We start from the raw sequence: 17689 nt of genomic DNA, 5'->3' as shown, positions 1-17689 counted from the left end.
TAGGAAACGTGACCTGTATTTTGATAGCAGCTGACAGTGTTGTCTGAAGAAAGATATCAATTATGATAGAAAACACACTGACAGTTCCGGAACAGGGGTTTGAAGTGCCCGAGAATTCGTATACTGCCACTGTTTCTAAAATGAGCAGCTGATAGGAAAATTAAACTAAGCCTGATTTTGATTGACATTCGGGGATTCCTGACTATCTAAACGGCTATGCCCTACAAAATCAACCTGTCGTAGTTTGTAAACATAGGCCGCCTTTTATTCCAAACAACAGGGCTCATAATTGTTGCCCTATATTTCTTGAAACATGCGAGTATAACTATTGAATAAATAACGGTATGGTAGCAGGTGTTAGTAGACTCTGGTTGCGTGATGTGATATTCTCCATGTTAACAACCGTTTACATTCAAATATACATAAAAGTTAACATATAAAACGTGGCTTTATAAGCACTACAATGTACGAAGACAAAAAACCTTAGTTGCCGCTCCGTCCACTTTTATGCGCAACATATTCACCGCAACATATACTGGCCCAGCGGTTAGCTAACTGTATTTAACCCTCAGTTTAGGATTACAATAGTTCCGACATCAACCACACTTTGGAAATCGTTTATGATAAAATTTGAGGAATGAGAGTTACTGGTTGACGAAGGTTTAACCAGGTTAATGAGTCAGTTGAACGTGGTGCCTATTATAAACGCATCTGGACTAGGCAGCACATATGTTTTCTAGTTTTAGTTTATTGAAATGCAAACGTAGCATCCTAAGAGAACTTTTTTCACTCCATAATGGACAGCACATCAGAATAACGTGAGCCAAGAACCTAGAACAGAATGGATATCCATTATGGTTAACCAAGAGAGGCTAGCGGCGGCCAACCGTGAGATAGTCGTCAAAAAACCAGCCGAAGTAAAGCTTCCCTTTAACGAAGAAACCTCAGTTGTCTAAATTACTACTAGCTTGTAAGAAATGTAAAAAACTGGGAGGAACGGTGAGTAAGCAGATGGACGAAATGTTACTATTACCTTCTGCCAGAGAAGAGAGATTCATTGGTGTTGTTTCACACTGTATAACCGTGTAATTTCGAAGAAAATTGCTGTTGCGGAGCTGAATTGCATCTTATCATCAGACCGCTGAAGTTTATCTTAGTCTAGGAATAAAACTACCTTTCAAAGTCCCGCTCAGCGTTCCGTGCCCACCGAAATTCCCCATGGTCATCATCCGGTCAAAGTTGGTTGACGGTAGCTCATCGCACCGATCTCGTATCGCGTTTTCACCACCTCTCTTCACTACGGAGTCACCCGTGTTAACTTTTGCCTATCTTGAACAATGTTTCAAAATCTAATGTGCACTTGTTGTCTACCTTTTATTCGAACTCTTTAAATTTGCATAGATTACCAAACTTACAAGCAGGACCCTCATACCATTTGTTAACTCACACTTTTTCAACAACCTGAAAAGCTTTCACATGACAAAATCATTCCTCTATCAGCGTTGTTCAAAGAATGTTTCAGCAACTCAATTGTTCCACATGTCTCTTGTCGGGAAAAAATTCCCACTCTTAAAGAGACTGCTAATAATACCCGTTTAAATAAACGAAAAGAATGAATGGTATGTTTTGCCGAGAGTATATACGGTGATATCGCATGTATCATGCTAAATGAATTATGAGGCGCTCTTTTTGCGGCAAGCTTACTTGAAGAATGCAGTTAACGGCACATTCAGCTGCGTTCGTCGTTGGCATTTAATTTATGGATAAGCTTATTTTACTAAATTCGCACAATGTGATGTAGGGGAGATTTGGAGCCTGCAACCTCCTCATAAGTCTTAAAAAGGACAAAAACTCTTGTGGGCTATCAAATATTTTTCTGTAATTCTGTGAATATCAGATATGTCGATTCACTGAATGCTTCTCCGGTGGCAGTGTGTATAACACTAAGCGAGTTGATATCAGCTGTATGCCTCTAGTCACCCAGAATAGAACTCGAGATTTATTTCGTACTCTAAAGCTGTCAAGAGGTATTCATGAAGCCGAAGATACCAACCGAAATACCTTAAAATTAGAAACCGTTGTATCTCTGAGGCGAGCTCAAATTAACATATAAACACAGAATGGAAAACACTGACATCTTATCCCGCATAAAGTTCCAGTCATTAATAAAAAACGCCAAACGAAACCCAATAGGGATACATCTGTTAAACCTGTGAATCACACGATGTGTTTGTAGGCGTAAAAAACCAAAATAATCTGCGCTAACGAAAAAAAGGTAGGTGTAATACGAATTCGCTTAGCAAAACTAAGTGAAAAAATACAGCAGTTGAATGTTAGTCTCAAAGCCAGTTAAAAAGCAAACTCAATTATTTGGCTAACGGGGCATGAAATCACAATGCACTCCTCAGAAGAGTGAATGTTACCTACAGGCTAATAGTGGATATATTGTTTCCTAAACGAATTATACGCGCCTTTTGGTGTCGAGATTTCTCCACCTTCATTATCCAAAAGTTACTACTCAAAGTGCCATCAATTTTTGTAAGAAGGACTAGATTCCCACCACGCTTCATCACATGCATACCAGAACATATTATCCATGGGCTGTCTTGCATACTTCAGAATATCTTAATGAAAGTGCGCCTATTTCTGGAGGGTAGCACAATCCAATCAGTGGCAGAATGGAATGGGAATACAAAGGCGTGGCATGGTTCTACTTGGCTAGAATTTCAGACTGCCTGATTGTCTCACATGAAACATGTTGGGCCTTCCCAGGCTCACAATATAGTAGGGTGGTCCATGGGAAAAAAATCAACGAAGAGCTATCCGGTGATCATAACTACACAATCCATACACACTATCTCACTAAAAACCTATTTCTGCTCGGTTATTCGTCAGAGAAGCCACTGCGCGGAATATGTCTTACAAGTACTTCGACGTGTCGCATTCGTGTAGCAACAGAACTACATCAGTTAACAAAAATTAATGGTGTCTGTTTGCAACAGAACACCTTTAATTCACTTCTGTAACATCCAGTCTGTGTCCTTCAATTCCGACTTCACAGTCATTACATTTGTCTTCGCGCGCACATTGTCACAGTATCACTGTTTCCTATTCTAGGTTCTATACGATTCGTTTGTATATCAATTCTTTAGGCATTAGTGTTTGATCAACATTTCATCAACGGTGGACCCACATGATCACACTGCGCGTTGTCTCCTAAAGTGCACGGCAGTCTATGTTTATTTGTTCCAGCTGTCGACAACCGTTAGGTCGGATAGATTCTGACGGAGACAATATTCTCGGCCACTGCCATGGAGCTCTCGCCATCGCAATATATGAAGAACATTTTCGGCTGACATAGCGCTATTTCATACACCACGTTTGCTCAACACAGGAGAGTACAAACCTGAGCTCTCCTCCAACGTTTGCCTTCGCGCATGTAACTGACCTTATGATACTGTGCTTCGTAAATAACACAGTTATGCAAGCACTACTGCCTCAGCAGACGCTTAAACGTTTTTCGGATACAACAGGCTTACTTTCAGCGCAGACAGGAGATGAAATCATTAAGTGAGGTGAAAAAAAACAACCAGCAGGTGATCTCGAATTCCGGTCCTATATAACAGAAATAGGCAGTAACCAGTCACTGTGTTTTCTCTATGATTACATTTCACACGCGCATGATTTAGCTGCTGGTGGACAAAACTGTCATGTGGCCCAAAATTTATGAGTTTTTCGAAATGTCGCGTGGAACTGGATTAGGAGATTCTGTTTCTACTGGAAGTTGCATCTCTGTGTCCAACTGACCACGAATATATTCCGTCTGTTTTTGTCAAGTATAAGCGGTCTAGTAAGATTGACGTGATTGCAGTAAATGTGAACGCATTTCAAACACTTGTGTCAGGTAAAAACCCAGGCGTTGCGATTTCTGTATGAAACATAGAAATGCGTTACTTTATTATAGATCGTGTCCTGATACGACCTGGTGATCAAGAAAGTAAGTGTAAATTGTTTAACTGCCATCTCCAATGATAAATCTATATACATATGTACATCATTGTCCTTGTCCGAAGCATTGGCCACACATTGTCACACCTGGGAACGATATACATGAATGATATATACTGGACCAAAAAAGACAAGCAAGTATCACTCTGTAATGATTTCGCCCCAGTTGGATTCTACTGAAGGTCTCTTTCTTTCTCCTTCCACAAACGCTTAGATAAATTTTGCGAATTCATGCCAGAACCGACCAGTGAGGGTGAGTATGATTTGAAGTGTTGGGTTTGACGATATGGTTAATCAATGTCTTCAAACAGTGGTGTTCGAGAAAAATACCACCTAGCGCAGAAATCCTCCAAACTAACTTCTGTGTCATAAGAAAGTAACAAAATGGAAAGCATGGGCGATGCGATTCTGTAGTCCGAAAAGGTAGGCAACACCATCCACTGAAAGAATGTAGATCAACTAAAAGTAACAGCCTAATTAAGGGTATGTCCACTGGACTGTACATGAAATTACGACCTGCACAGTTTTGGTTTCTGGTCACCACTGCACAATGTTCTAATTTAAAGGTCACTTACATGCCACCGATTTTCATTTACCTCCGTTATGTTGGCCCCAGCAGCTGGTCTATTCGGCCGCTATTCGAGTGTACCATGTCACTTTTGAAGCTGATCCCCATTTACTCCTTTCGATCCCCGACCGTATTCGATTGTATTGACGTCCCCCCAGGGGTCGGTAACGACAAACGGATCTTGTCATCGATTATTCAGCGTCTGCGACCCCAGTCAACTCCTTCCAGGACTCTGGTGATCCTTCCACTTGAAAACTGGGTAACGATCGCGCCTCACTACTTGTCGTTTTCTGTCTAGTCCTTTCATGAATGGTGGTCAAGTTTTCTCAAGCTTTCCCACTTCTCCTAGCACCTCCGAAGACAAGCGTGTTAGCCGGCCAACTGAAAGGCGCGGATGCTCACCGCATATCAGCATGAAGGGAGACTTGCCTGTGGTTTGCTTAAGGGAGCATAATGTGTTAGCAACACCATCGGCAGTTTTGTTTCCCAGTCACTTCTTTTTGGCTGCCAGTCACTACTTTATCGTCCATTTATTGCATTCGGTTAGGTCATTTCTCGAGGGTGGCAAGGTATCCTCCTTAGCCGTCTAATGCTCGGGTTCTGCAAGCAACATCTAAACTGTTTGCCCCCAATGAAAGGCATCTGATCTGTTAGGATCATTTTCGGCACCCCATGATCTGCCACGATGTAATGCATTACCACTCCGCTGATAGACATCTCCTGTTGATTTGGCACGGATGCCGCACCGACCCATCGCGACAGGTGTTCTGTCCTTATCACGATATATTGATTTCCGCTGGTGGTCAACCGAAAGGGGTTCATGACGTCAACGGACTATAACTCACCAATTTATGAGACGGGAATGGGTTGTTCCTGTCAGTTCTCCTTTCACTAGCTGGCACTGCCTACAGGACACTAAATAATCCACCACCTCATTTCTCATCCATGGCCAGTAGGCTCGAAGTATGTCGTACGTCCCGGTGCACCCCGTGTATGCCATCTCGTGGCATTCGACGATCAGATTCCGTCTCAAGACTCGATGTGTGACTGGCAGCACAACATCAGAATCGGTGGCGTTCCAGGAAATTGTCCCAGCTTCACTCAGACTCAGCCTACCGAAGTGGCTCCGAAACGTTTCCAGTTTCTTGTCTCCCTCTCCGTTCTCAATAATCTTTTTATCCAACAAGGTGGCTGCAATTTTTTGTAACACAGAATCCTGCCACCGGGGTTGAACCGACCCTCCGGGACCCAGTTTAACGACGAGGCCGTTTGCACCAATCATGATCCTAAAGGCCTCATCTTCAGCCTCGGGTTTCGGCAGTCAATCAGCCATATGGTTCTCATTCCCTGGCATGTGCTTGACCGTGGAGTCATACTCTCGCAACAGAAGTGCCCAGCGCATGACCTTTCCTCGAGGATCTCTGGTGGGCCTGATCCGTTCCAGGGGTTTGTGATTGGTCTCCACGTGAAATCCTTGTCAAAGCGAGCCCGACCTTATTAAGGGCCCAGACGACCGCTTAACATTTTTTCTCAGTAGTTAAGTACTTCTGGTTATTGTTAGCTAGGAGACGACAGGAATATTCGATAACTCCATTTCTCCGCTTTGGGACCGCGACTACACAGCGATCATTAGCGTCAGTTGCAACAGTACACATCTCTCCCGCTCTGGGCAGTTTGAGGGCTAGTTACTGATCCAGCATCCGCGTTTTGGCACGTTCGATGGCCTCACGTGCTTCCATGGTCCACTAGAATTTCCGCTTTTGCTCATACAAGTCGTACAGTGGAGCAGCAATTGTGTTGAAACCATAGACAACCGGTTGCGGCATGCTACTCCTGCAAAAACTGCTGTAGGGACCACTGTGAATTGGAAACATCATAGTCCTGGATCTTTACCAGTCTTTCTAGCAGTGGGCTAACCTCCCTGTGACCCATTTTATTCCTGAGCGGTGTCAATGAACTCCGATAGAGCTGTGTCTTGGTTTCATTTATCCGCAATTAGCCTCCGATCTTTACCAGTCTTTCTGGCAGTGGGCTAACCTCCCTGTGACCCATTTTATTCCTGAGCGGTGTCAATGAACTCCGATAGAGCTGTGTCTTGGTTTCATTTATCCGCAGATTAGCCTCCCGGATACGTATTAACCGGCCTTAAAGTGAACTGCATGCCCTGGTTTTGGATTGCTGCACACAAAAATGTCGTCTCCGTACACGGAAACATTCTGTATTCCCTCCGTTACTCGAAGCATCAGGCGTAACCGGGGGTTAAAGGCACTGTTAGCTTGCTCGATTGTGCCATTTTTCAACATCTCTTGAACTTGTTTATGGACCTACTCCCGTAGATGGGGCAGCAGCTATCAAGGACCATATGGTCGAAAGCACTCAGACGTGAGGTGGATTTCGTGTTCAGTCCACGGGCAGAAGCTAAACGGATCTTCATTACCATTCAGCAGTTCGGAATAGTCCTCAATCACGGACTGTATTGACGGCGCGTTACAAGACAAAAGTATTCGGACATGTGGCTCGCTAACGGCAGTGCTTGTGTAACCTTCAAGCTTGACTGCGCCACACTCAGTCACCAGTTTTCCCCGCATTAGGTCAACCATGGAGTCTGCGCTATTGAGAAAATTTGCCCCCGAAATTGTCTGCTCTATGGCTGGGCCGATTAGAAGCGCATGCTACACGGAATAGTCGCTCAGGCGCATTGAGTGGATTGACAATTGTCAATTTTCAGCCGGTATCCACCCACTGCTCTCACGGCTAGCGCGTACGGTCTTCATTCAGCTTGGTTCCCTCTCCGCCTCAGCGATATCCCTGCTCCTGTATCAATCAGGCACAGCTCCCGTCTATTTCGATAACGACCTGTATCGTAGCTTGTGTCATCGCAACTCGCCCGGGAACAGAGGAGTGACCCAATGCCTAATCATGTACAGGTGGTCGGGTACGAGGGCACTGATTCTTCCAATGGTCAGGCATGTCACATTTGTAGCATCTACTCGCTCGGGCGTACCTCAAAAATTCCATCGTGATGACCGCAGAATGCGACTGCAACTTGGCCAGTGGCGTCTTGGCCAAATACCCTGCCAGATGCACCAAGTGCTCTACACCCAACAGGCCAACTGTTCTCGCCGACCGCAACTGGGCACCAAGCGCAGGCCACACACTTTCAAAGAACCAGTCAGCTAGCAACTGGTGGCGCGGCACTCCGTCCAGTCCTGACAAAGCCCGATCGAACGACTGCTGAACGCTGACGAAGAATGCCATCGGCTCGCATCCAGGTCCCATCCCGGCCGTCTTGATCCGCCTCATAGCCTTCTTGCGGTCGGCCGGTGTGTCAAAATCCGCTGCAACAGCTTCCTTCGCGGCGGCCCAGCCCACCTTCCGAAGACCCGTTCTAGCTGAATACAGGGCCGCCTTCACCCGGCCACCAACTTACCCTGGTCGGTCTCCAGTCCGGCCGCCTCCCCAATATTCCCAAAGTCCTGCAGGGAGTGCCGCACGCCCTTACCTTCAAAAGGTTGCGCCAAGGGGTATCTGGTCATGTCATTAAATTAAAGGAGGAAATCTCTTCCGCCCAAAGTCGTTTATTAGAAAACATCAACTAAACGGTTACAAACTATCGAACAGGAAAGTAAACCTCTCATATGCACCTCATTTGTAAAAACTGAACATCCCCACGTGTCTTATTGCAATTTGGTGGATTTCCATTGACTGTCACATAATTGTAAACGAACGCTGCAAAGTAGTTCCACAAGTTCCATGATAAACCGCACATTATTTTAGACGCGAGGCGGAATTAGAGAAAGCCGCATACTACTCGCACGCCTCATCAGTATCATCCGCTGTTACACCGATAGCATTGGGGCACTGTGAATGATGTCATTACCGCTATTAGTTTACCAGTACCATAGATGCCACCACTGTTGTTCTGATTAATACGGTTGCTCGTACCATCATTACTGCCATTAACACAGACATCACTACCCGCAGCAATATCATTTCACTAGTACGATTACCTCGTTCGTTCGGTACATATGTCGGGTCACTTTGCCTTACTCTTATTTACTTTTGGTAGGTACCAGTATGGCGACCAGCACTACGGTTCCTGCGTCACCTGTTGAAAAGCTGGATGGCGGCGAGGGGGAGGAAGAATCGCCAGGTGGGTTATCCTATGTACGACATGAAATACCCCAGGAAAACTGACCATTTTGCAATCTACGACTGTAAGTTAGCCTCGGAAGTTGCTGAGCAGCAATTTGATCTGCGCAACATTGTATTCTATGTATCGAGTGATATTCCACACTCATTCAGCCTGTCTGTAAACAAAGTCATCGTACAATCTTTGTTCGCGCGTATGTGCATGTGTATTTGAGTGTTTGAGTGTTTTATCTCCAGGCATCGAATGGATTTGTAGAAGCGATTGCCTGTATACTGCAAGCAATCTGTTCCTTTTCTATTCAGAATGTCAAACATAGTAGTGCATTTCTCAAGCTGCTGCTCGATTTACGTGAAAAGGAAAGGCGTTTGGTTCTGCAAACATAAGTCTTAGTAAAATATAACGACTTAGTGAATGACATGGACAGACGTTTTAGGTTTTAAACTCGAAAAGCGCAGGTACATTTAGAAGCAACGTTACTCTAAGGTAAACATGCACAGAGTTACCTGAGGGGACTAGCTTTTACAAACTCCTTTGCTTCTTTTTATGTGTGAAATCCGGGAATTTTTATACACCCCTGATAGCTATGATCACGTGTTACCAAGTGCTGATCCGGAATTTCAGTTTTGACGATATTCATGAATGTGCAGTTGTGAGTTATATGTGTGAATTGTATTGTTGGAAGAACTCGGGAGACCTGAAAAGTCTAAAACTGAAATAGAATTTAGAAACGACTGATCATTTAAATCACGTTGAAATTGTTTCGGTCCTGCTCTTTTGCCGTTGAAAGCATGTATAGTGGTGATCTATCAGGTGTAATCCGCAGGTAAATTTAATAGCTTACAGCTGATGAAATCTCATCATAAAAGCAATGTTGAAAACTACACCGGTGACAAATATCCCTCAATAGAATTCATGCAGTTGGTCAAGTTTGAAGACTACAACAGACGCTTGATCGAGGAATAATTTGATTATAGAGAACTAAGATGGCGACTTGATCACCTTTTGCCAATAATTATGGCGTTGGAAATTACAAAGTGAGCATCACACGTATTCCAGCTTCTACCGGACCAAAGATTAGGTATGTTACTAAATTCACCGGTGAATTGCTGGACATTACACATCGCAAACTGCATCCATGGTTCAGAGATGGTGAACTAGTAAATGAATGACCACAAAATGGGTCACGCATTCAGGCCTAAAACAAGGTAAACGTTCAGCTGAACACAATTGGTTATAAATTACTTTGGGGTTAACTGGAAACAAGATAAATCTCCCCATAAACTCCTCCCGACCCAAGGGTTCCGTTGGAATTCTTCAAGTTCACCAACTCTCTTGATCACTTAGTAAACAGGTTTCCGTTTGGTCTTGAGTATTACATCCCCTCAACTACGACTGCCAGAGGTTTGCCCGAATGTCCTGGGCGCTCGGCCAGTGTACGTCATGTGCCTCATATGCACTTCTCCACAGCTTCTCGGAGTGCCAAAGCTGTCCAGCACAGAATGGTTCACACTACATCAACAAACATAGTTCAGCAGTGGTCAGGACCTCAGTGAATCTTTTGTACCTTCAAAGCTTACGGTGGATACATACAAAGTTTAAATACTGTTCACTCTCTAGCTATATTTGTCAACAATATTTCTACATCCCGGGTTGTCAGAGAACCAAAAGTGTAACAACTGATTGCTTCTAAACGCAAAAATAGATGCACAAAGTTCAAAAACTCTTAGAGAAAACGGGTTTCCTCGAAGTGTTCTGTGATAAACGAAACGGATTTCTTTGTCGGTCTGAACTGTTCCATGAATGGCACATGACGTTTTCTTAGCAGACCCTTTGCATTTCTGAGAATAGAGCATTTCAAAGTTAAGAATCGCTTTTATTCAATTCCACGCAATCACGAGCGTCTGAATTATATCACATTGATTTTGATTAGGAGTTGCTTCAACGCTATTCAATCAGATATTTCATCCAAGATCAAGCTCAGTTGCTTATATAGATGCATTCATAATTATTATACCAACTACTGTTTGTAATATTGTTATTCTGTATATTCTCTCCTCTACGTTTTAGAAACCAATGAAGTGACTCAAGAGCCAGCAAGTACAACGGTTGGCTTGCCAACGGTTCCAACTTCGGCGGGCAATGACACTAGGAGTGAACTGCCAAGTAGGTTATTCCAAGTAATTGTGATGTGCTTTTGGATATATTCTTTACCGATTTACGATATTTAGTGTTTCATTTTGGATGTAGATCCGTACACGTCAGTAAGCTTATTTAACGGATTAATACAAACTCCTGCAGTCAGGGCGCAATAAGCTGCTTACGCAGACTCCACCAATTTTGCCTGCATCGCACAAAATGATCTGCCGTTAGTTATACCTTCCTCCGAAATTTAATGGTCTTATTGCCCGCTGTGCGTAGATTTCAAAGCGAATGAGACTGGAGAAATTTGCCTGAATATCTGGCTGAATTACTAAACGTCATACACATCCAAGACGATTCGGATTGTAAGCTGCGTAAGCTGTGTAACTTAAGCTATCTGTATTAAGCTCAATTAAAATGGCTTTCTGAAATTCTAGTCACGGGGGTGGTGACCACATCATCGTCGGTTGGAACAGTTGTGAGCGTTGAAAATGTGAACAAAAGCCCAAGTAAGTTCATTTGTAGAGTAAAGACCACGCAGTTATACTATCACTCTCATTTTCTGCCCAACTATATCAGGTACAAAGTCCAGGCTTCAGTTTTCCCAAATTGAAGCACGATATAAGGAATACGAGCATCTACAATACCTATCAGTTTACCTCCAACATAACAAAACTTTCCATATGGTTTTTAACTATAACCGTTTTGGTAATCTTTCACAAATGTCAAACAGTACAACCTGTAACACAAGAGGAGGCAAACAGCTTTATTCTGAGCAATGTGGCTCAACTAGGCGTCCTGTATTTCAATTCTTGTCTGACCGATGGATAAATTGGGAAGAACACATGGAGAGTCTGAAAAGATTAATCTCTAAAGACTTTTCTGAGACCTCTTACTGGCACTTCTCTGGATAGGCTACCATTGGAATCAGTCTCAGGTTAACAGGGCTTCCCGATCATTATTCAGCCATCATGTTTGAAACGTTTTCATGTTTCCTAAGAAAAATCTTACCTTGATTCTAGGTTACTCGACAAACTCTTGGAGCAAACTCCAGTGTCTCCTAGAGATCCACCCAAATTAGTTATTTAGCTTTGTCAACTATTCCCAGCACCAGGTTTCTATAAGTTGCACGAAAATGCAGTACTATTTATATTTATTATTTCACGTTTGTTTGTGGAAACTACTTCCTCCTATATGCCCTTACTGCCGTTTTCGGTAGCACATCTAGAAAGGATCGCCTATTTTCCTGTTCAAAATGGCACGTGGACAAATGCATGCCTTTCCAGAAGCGTCTAAACTTGGCAGGGGCTAACAGTATTATGACATGTATCAAAAGTCATGTTTTTATACCTTTCATAAAGTTATCCCATTACTACGTATAAAAATGTCCGTGGAACGTTGTGCAAGAAGAAAACCATTTGTCACTTCTTCCAACTCTCTGCATAATGTGCCATTGAACAAGAAACCTATAATCAGCCTACAACGTAAAACTGACCCTTTTAACCTATCTGCGATTAAACTGTAGATAAGGGATAACTTTCAAAGCGTAGCACAGTTGGCAAATAGAGCAAACTCTGGTACGAATCGCACATGTCGAGTACATATACTGATGAAGGTATACTCCGTTTTTGCAAACAAAGGAGACATCGCACGGAAATCTTAAGTGCTCATACTGTTGTAGACTAACGAAAATTTCATTTTGCAATTTTTCCGAAAGTGAAGTCACCCGTCTTTCCATCGTCTTCCTTTTTCCATACATCCTAATTTCGTGCGATCGTTCAACAAAATTCCGATGCTTCCAACAAAGAAAGATTCCAGTCATTACGGGTTTGGTTACGAATATATCCAAACTGGTTGCAGACTGTCAATATATTATCATAAATGAAGTCTGATTTACCGTTCAGTATGACAGCGAAGAAAAACATCACGAGCCTTCAGTCTAGTCTTCAAACGTTCGGAAATATAAATAGTCAAATTAACTTGATTTTCAGTCTCTAGATTTTGCTTCGAATAATTTCTGCCCAGAGAATCCACCTTCGAGTGTTTTTATTCAAATTTATTTCAAAATTGCGAACCTGTCTATTCAGGTTCTGTGGAAGACTGATCTACGGCTGTCGCCTTTCCGAAGACTCCCTTCGGAATATATTCTAACACTCCCACCCTGTTGTTATGGATTTGTACCACGATAAACACAGGTGGTTCTAGCTCATCAAATTCAATGAAAACGAAGTGTCGCCATGTAAAATGAGCGCGCAATAACTAGACATCACCCTCTGCAAAACCAAAAGGACACATTTTCTGGGTCCGCTCTTCAAAAGGATATACCACAACGGAACCATTCTGTGACAGTTACTCAAAATCTATTGATGGGCTACCTCATTCCATCCCCTATATCATAAGCAGAGCTACTATATCTTTCCTTCGTCCAAATCAACACTTCTCAGTTGCCCTTGATCAGGATGAACTAAAAATACAGTGAGCATTTTCCACCCAGCATCGTTGGTTGGAACACCTTTATTATCCCTGCTGCGTAAATGCAAAGAACCCGAAGAAGAGCATGATAAGACTCCGAGATCGGCCCCATATCGAACTGTCCATAATGCCTAATGCACAGAAGTCCTAGTGGCACTGGACAGTTTTTACGACACTGTGCTAAGCTGCATGATTGTATTAGAACTTGTCCAACGTGGTGGCTTGCATAAGACCCTTTGACAGAGTACATGAAACGGATCACATGTTGACACACATGAATATCGCAGATTAGCCATGGAAAGACTAAAAGAAAGCGCATCGCTCGTGATTCAACGATGGAAAGAGTTGCAAACTATAACGAGTGGGAAGATCCACCTAACCGACTTATGGTATAGAACAAAACGAATGTAAGAAAGTAAAGATGCAATAATGAGTTGTTTAAAAAAACAATGCAAAGTCGGCTAAACAATGGATTTTTTGAGCGAAAATTACGATCAGATTTAGTCTGCCTAACGCCGAAAAAACATTACATGACCGCGGTTTAACAAACCACCTTTTGCAGGCTCCCGTACTCACGTCCCAAATACCCTCTCTATGTCGGATATTCCCTGCATCAGAACCAAGGAAGTTTGATATATCGATATTGATATATCGAGTTGGATTTGGCTAGCAAGACAGATGAACCTTACTGGGAAGAAAAGGCCTTGGGGAAAACCGTACTGTTTGACAAAATTCCTAATTCTATTAAATATGGAAAAATATTTCACAAACTAGGAGTTTTTATGTTCTAAATGTAACACAAACATGCCTACAGCCAAATGCTTTAACGAGCTTCCCACTGCAACACAATCCGTTTGTTTAGATTAGGTACCGTTGAGAAAAACTGCACTACGAATAAATCATTTGCTAAGAGTTGTGGGTGTGAACCATCCTGTGTGGCATAAGAAAAACTGACTTCTAACACTTCATCAACCGGAACATTTGTGTAAGAAGATTTGTCACCAAAAACGTCTACTGGTGGTTGACCAGATGGCTGTTGATTTGTTCGCCGTGCTCGGCAATTAGCATGCAAGCGTTTCGTCCCCAGCCCAGTAAAAGCGTTTGGTTCACAGTTAAGTGGGTTCTTTTGCCTTGCCCGTCTGGTCCTTTTGTTTATTGCTAGTTGGTCTCTCCGAAGCATCTCCTTATTGTAGCCCGTTTTAACTCCCCGAAAAAAAACATCATACGGTGATACACAGAGTGTCAATCGAACTCAGGATTGTGATAGCACTAACCAGACTGAACCAAAGAAACTACCAAAAAAAGAAATTGCCACAAAGATCAGCAAAATTCATGAAAGAAAAACACAAAACAACACAAACGGAAACGGTCCAATCAAAAACATATCTGAAACACCTCAAAGGAGCTATCCAACAAAGCAGCGGACACGAGGTGCGTAGAACAAGTGGCAGTACAAATCGCGAACGGACCAATGCAACTACAAGAAAATTACATCCTATTTAGCCAATCACTTGACAGGATATTAGATACTCTTCTAAAATCATATAAATGTGGATGAGTAGGACAGAAGTGCTCAGCAAACTGCCTGCTCACCGTGTCGCCCCGACTGGAGACCAAATGTTTGCAAGCTAATTGCTCAAGTCGGCGAAAACATCGGTAGCCATCTGTTCAGCGACGAGTAAAGGCATCAGAGCTATAAATTAATGTCCTTCCAATTAAAACATTCTTTTCAGTAATTAAGTAATGAATACCGAATCTTTGTTCTACTTATGCGGCATTCTTGAATGCTGTGACAGCTGAAGGATGTTGGTCCACTTGTGTGTCCCTAAAGTAATCATCCTTGTTAACTTATCTCCGGACTATTTACTTGGGATTTGTTTCGATTTGCAACACCTTTGGACTTTGCAGTGAAAAAATCATCGATAAGGAAAAGCATTCGTTTATAACCCCTATTTCAAACTATAAGGCCAACTTAACGCTTCATAGGTCGAACTGTTTTTGTGTCCTATTTAAGCACATTTTGCACATATCATATAAGACAAGCCGAATTTGATAACAGAATTGTACCTGAGAGATCCAGAAATGTCCATTAGCGATCAGCTAAAAGGCTTCGGTTTTTGATGCGATCCTAACATTTCGAACATCCGGGTCTATCTGATGAAGTTTATAGCAATATTCCCATTAAAGACATCCGTTTCATAAAGCACTCTTCACTACCCTCTTTACTTGACATTTGGTTTTCATTCATCAATCATACTCATCCCAAAGTAATTCGTCTTCTCCTCTAAAAAACACACTGGCTTCACGATACACAAATGCCGTACAGTCAAGAAACACCAAAAGATAGAAGTTCATAAAATTGGTTAGTATGTTGTTTGAGGGCTATTGTCCAAACGGTCGGCCGACAAAACGAAGTAATTACAGTGCTCACCAGTTGTGTCATTTTTCGTATTCACAGACGAGGCGTTCGTGAACAAATCCGTTTCCGAAATTAACCTGGCAACCAATGGGTCAGCTGAACAACCAATACGTGTAATTGTGGAGAACACAGTGGGCGAGATAAATGGACGCGGTTCTGCAGGTAAGTGAGCTCCAAGACGAACATTTACCTTATTTAAATCAGTATCTTAACACACATATTACCTTCACCTTCCGCCACTGTCACTCGAATCCGACAGACGGTCCTGATTAGTTTCCTATTCATTTAGTTACACTACGCTTCCCAGTGGTTATATGTCCATACATACACTATTAATTCATTAGTCGAAAGTCATAAGTCTTCAACTGATAAATGAAACACCCAGAGCAACTTACTACACTTCAGCTGATAAGAGAAAATGAAGACCGAGCTAGAATAAAAAATAAGATGACCCTAAAAGTTAACACTATCGTTATCATCAGTTTATCGATTGGGTTTCATGCAGTCTGACAAAGAATGAACCAAACATTGATGCAGCGTAACAGCTGTTTTCAAGCTTTTCCATCGGACCCCCGGGAATCCACGGAATTCATTGATTCATCCTGCTTCTTCCAGGTATTTTTGCGGCATTGGTTTAAAAAACTGTACATGTTGCGTGCAATACCGGTTTACACTAAGCCGTCATGGTAAGATGTTATAGTTAACCTGAGATTAAACTAATATTTCTAAAACTTATAAGTTGATTCACATGGGGCTAAAATAAGCACACTCTTTATGGACATAAGTCAATCAATCCGTCGCATTGTAGCACCTAAATCTACCGTCTTCGATTTTTCTCATATAAGTCACTGATTCTAACGGGATATACTTTGAGTATCATGAAACAAGTCTTCTGAGCCCATCCTATTTTCAGTGATACCATAAAAAAACATAAGCTTACTTGCGGTTTACCAATGTAATCATTGGTAGTAATACGGTGCACACATTATATTTGTCGTGCTCCTGGGCTGCTGCACCATAGACGATGAAAACCAATAGATCAGAGTTTAATTCCATAAGGCTACGTGCACTTCTGTGCTACTTCTGATTTCCAACACGAACTCACACAGATGGTAGAATCATTCTGCAGATAACTGCAGATAACCTCAGAACACGATGATTTAAAAACTCGGGCTGGTAGTCACAAAAGTTGGAAGTCTAAACAGGAGTGCAAATTTCTTACGGTGAATTTTAACACAAAGTATTTCTTTGATTTCTTGGAACTACATGCATGGTAAAGGTGTTTTTTAGTCCATAGCATCATTTTAATTGTTCAACTCACTTAGATACCAGCCGCAATGCTTCACGCACCAATAACACTCATATACCTTTACTAAAAAATATTCAGGCATTCTGACTCGATCACCACTGTGGGAAAGCCAAACAATGAAGTGCTCTTCTGAACCAATTACATCTCTCCAACGAAGTTTTTAGGTACTTTCCGTAGTCCATTGAAACAAGCCTCAAAAGCAAAATCATATCCAGTACACAAATAGTTTCCATGAAGGTACCACTGACATATGGCTACTCACTCTTAGGTGGTCTGCACTAAAACTGTTCAGCTACCTCTGTTCTGTTCTGACGTCGTACCTAACCTACAAACAATTTATATGAGCACCGTACCTGTTCATTAACACCGTAAAATCATAAAACTCTCGTTCTGAAAGAGGATTATTTGCATGAGTATCACATTACTTGGACGTCTGATTTTCTTCAAACGGCTTCTCAAGATAGTGGCGATTGTTCTGTGACGAGAGTCGTACACTAATTTACGCACATTTAAAAGTACAACCAAAATCCAGTTTGAGAAATTATCCAAAAATGTAGAATCACGTTTCGTTCACTTGCTCCACATTCAAAGCGAGAAAGTTGAAGTATCAAAGAATGGGTT

The sequence above is a fragment of the Opisthorchis viverrini genome (assembly GCF_000715545.1).
Source record: "Opisthorchis viverrini unplaced genomic scaffold opera_v5_360, whole genome shotgun sequence".
NCBI classification, from domain to species: Eukaryota; Metazoa; Platyhelminthes; class Trematoda; order Opisthorchiida; family Opisthorchiidae; genus Opisthorchis; species Opisthorchis viverrini.
Note: the sequence above shows the minus strand (reverse complement) of the source record.